The sequence below is a fragment of the Frankliniella occidentalis genome, unplaced genomic scaffold (genome assembly GCF_000697945.3).
Source record: "Frankliniella occidentalis isolate FOCC.00 unplaced genomic scaffold, Focc_3.1 Scaffold172, whole genome shotgun sequence".
In the NCBI taxonomy this organism is placed as follows: domain Eukaryota; kingdom Metazoa; phylum Arthropoda; class Insecta; order Thysanoptera; family Thripidae; genus Frankliniella; species Frankliniella occidentalis.
Genome location: NW_026267298.1, coordinates 527,169 through 530,945, shown reverse-complemented (window position 1 = coordinate 530,945; position 3,777 = coordinate 527,169).

Sequence of the window (3,777 nt, the reverse complement as noted above, 5' to 3'; positions counted from 1 at the left end):
GGGCACTAAATTTTAATGGATCGACTGACAACGTTCTAATATTTCCTGTGTCCAAATTTATACTTATGTTCTAATTTGCTTGAATCTTTGCAATTTGTACAGGTTTTCGGGTTCAATGCTTTATGAGCATTACATTTCGAGTTCTTTTCGTGTGCACAAAAGCAGACATTAAAACTCCTTGTGGCTAGACGTAAGAATCCATTGGTGTACGCAAGGATGCACTACGTAATGCTTATAAGAGGCGGCAAATACTTTAAAATGTTCTTTTTCTAGTTTATCTAGTGGTGAGGAGAAAAGTATCTCTTCTCCCGGGTCAAAATCTTTTCACTTCATATTCAGTCGTCCGTCTATGTCGGTGGTGCTTCTGAAGCAAGTGCTTTTATTAATAGATTGTATACGGGAAATCATACAAGTACACTTAAGAAATGTTCAAAATTGCGTTTTTCTTTAAATTGGGCTGTTTTTAGTAAATTACTCAAAAAAAACGGTAATTTACTGAAATTTACCCAGGTTTTTTACTTTGAACCAAAATTACCGGTAACCCTCGAACCCTACCGCACACCTTCGGCCTGCAGCAGCCCAGCCCTCCATCGTGTCGAGCACAGAGCGCACCCGAGCGGCCCCGGACTGGAGAACATGAGGCTTGGGCTGATTGGGGTACACACACAAAACAGTATTCTTAGAGCAAGTATATTATGTTTTCTGTAAGAATAAAATATTCTTCAATACGTGACAATCCTAATTATTCTTAACAATAGTATAAAATATACTTCTCTTTAGTACTATGCTTTTTCTGGTTTGAAGTATACTCTATGATTTCAATTAGTACATTGTTCTCGGTGTTAACATAATGTAGTATTGCTAGAAGGAAAAGAAAAGATTTCAAGTAGAATTTAATTCTTTTAGCGAGCATGTATTATGCTTCCATGTAGTGGCATGTTCTTGTTGTGAGTACCCTGATTGCTTCCCTGCAGATTATTTTGCCCTTCTTTTCAGCCTACTTTATGCTCCCGTGTAGTGATTGTGTTCTCGTTTTACTGATTGCCACCCTGCCTAATATTTTGCGCTTCTTTTCAGCCTGCTGCTGTGTGCTTACTTACAGCATGTTTTCTGTGCCTGCACTTAATGTAAATCTTCAAATAAATTGCACTATAGTTTACATTTTGTTGTCACCTTTTATTTTCCTCCCTTTAGAAGGCTCATGTGAAAACAGCAATTGTAGAAAAGAACAAAAATAAGTACTAAATTGCTAAGAGCAATAAAAAAACAGTACAATCTTAATTTTCAAAAGAATTATACAAGAGTTATTACAGTGAAACCTTATATTATGTGGATACTCACAAATTAGAAGACTAGATAACTCAAAATTGTACTATCTAAACCAAAATTAAACATGATAACCACATTGTAGCAAAGGAAGAGAAATGAAAATCTTACACATAGTTCTAGCACAGAAATAAAAGCAATTAAAGTCAAAGACTAGACAAAATATGACCAGATATGTGGAAGATGCCCTAGCAATTGTTAACAGAGTAACGAAAGAAGACATACTTCTTTTTATTTCCGGCGGTTCTTAATTCAGTTGCCACATAAGAGTGAAGCTTCTTAAGATTAACAAATTTCCATATGTTAGTTTTGGACACCTCATATGAGTGTAAGTGAGCATCAAACTTCTCAGTCTTTAAACACTTCAACATCAAGGAAACATCATTGTTCTTAGATAAGAAGATTGAATGAATAGTAGCAAAAAGAGGAATACTATCTTCTACAGAAATGAGAACAGTTGTATTTTCTTGATGGAGTACTTATTCGCACTCCAAGCTAGTGTTGATGAATTTCTCATATCGGCCTGTTGCTGTTTTTATTTTACTCAAGCTCGAGTAGAGCAGAAGACAATGTTTCTGTTTTTCAAATCCGTTGAGTCATTTCACTTTCATTACTGACTAACAACCAATCATACTTGTTAAGAAACTGTGGTTCTGCTATCCCTTATCATCCAAAGAAATGGTGCCTTTCAGTCAACACAACCCAGAACATCTGTCTCCTACAACATGGTTTAACTTTAGTGCATGAATGAAGACTGCAGGTGGTCCTTGCAATGCAGAGGTTAGGAGAGATATGGTGAGTTGATTGAGTTGCAAAATGCACACAACAGAAGAATTTAATAAAAACAGTTAGAGAGGGGAGGCATTTTCTTTCACACAAATTTTATAAAGATTCTAATCTCTTGATTTGCTGAACTGTTCGGCCTCCAGCCGCAACTTATTGAGAGACATAATAGTGAATAAGTTGAAAGCAAGAATCAGAAGAGAATCTATGCCATATTACTACAAATTTGTGTAGCTTTCTATGACAATTAGTTTACTTTGAATAGTATTTAGTAATACCATCAACATTTCATTAAAAAAATATTACTTCCCGCACCAATACTGTGGTGTCAAATCAGGCATCCCTTGTGATCTGTGTACCTACTCATGTATTCAGTATTTCCTGCGTACTTGACAAGTACGCAGTAAATACTGAATACATGGACAAGTACGCAGGAAATACTGAATACATGGTACGCAGGAAATACTGAATACCAACAAGTGCGCAGTATTTCCTGCGTTCAAGTACACACTTGGGTTTCCAGAGCATTTGTTGCCGGATCAGTTGGCAAGGTTGCAAAATGTCTGGTATGGTCTGAACCAGCCATATGTGGGGACTAATCCTTTTCTAGATGAGCAGGCAAACAAAGAAGTTTTGGAGAGGGAAAAAGAAAGGAAAAGAAGATTTCAATCGCAATGTATGCGTGCCTATTTGGAGGGAGAGGTTGAAGGTAAGGACGTGGCGGAGAGTGGGAACAGTAAAGGATCTGATCCCGACGCGCCGCGTTCCGAGGTGTCCGAGGCGGCGGAGCAGCCGCGGGGAGGCGATGGCGGCCAGGAGGCAGCCGACACGGGCTTGCGCGGGGCGCACGGCCTCGAGCCGGCCTGTGGGAGGTGAGACCTAGGTGCCACGGGGTCTGAGTGGTTGCCTACCCCTCAGGCGTCAGCTGCTGACAGCGGCGACCTGACTGGGGAGGCGGAGCAGTGGTGTACCTCCGCGGGGCGGAAGCAGGATGTCGATGCGGTCATCTCTGTTTTCCTTGAGGAGGAAGATCTTTTGAGAGAGAGAAGGGAGAAACTAGATGTAAGGTTTTCTGATTCTTGTAATACTTTTAGGGAAAATATAAAGCTTGCCCTAGATTCCGATTTAAGAGAGGAGATTTAAAGTGCATTAGCTAGATGTAAAGATATTTATTATGATGAAGTTTATAGCTTAGCATTATCAGAAGAGTCTACGTTACGTCGATTGCAAAACTTCTACGCCAGGTGGCTGCGCCGGGTGTCACCCGCGCAGAGAGCTCTTGTGGAGAGCGCTATGGAGCGCCTGGATGACCCGTGCAAAGGGGTTGATCCGTTTAGGAGTCTGTAGCACTAGCGAGGGGTGGATAACTCCTGAATTGGGTGTACAAATTTCAAGAATTGAATTTGAATTAGCTTGAATTGGCTTGAATTGAATTTGACTGAATTGGTTGAATTGGTTTTGAATTAGTTTGAATTTTTGCGATTTTATGTTACTGAATAAGCGTGAATTGGCTTGAATTGACTTGAATTGACTGAACATTGTCTTGAATTGGACTGAATTAGTTGAATTAGTTTTGAATTTGTTTGAATTAAATTGAATTGGTCTGAATTTGTTTGAATTGGGCAGAATTAGGGGTGTACACTTGGCAGGGGAGTTATCCACCCCTCG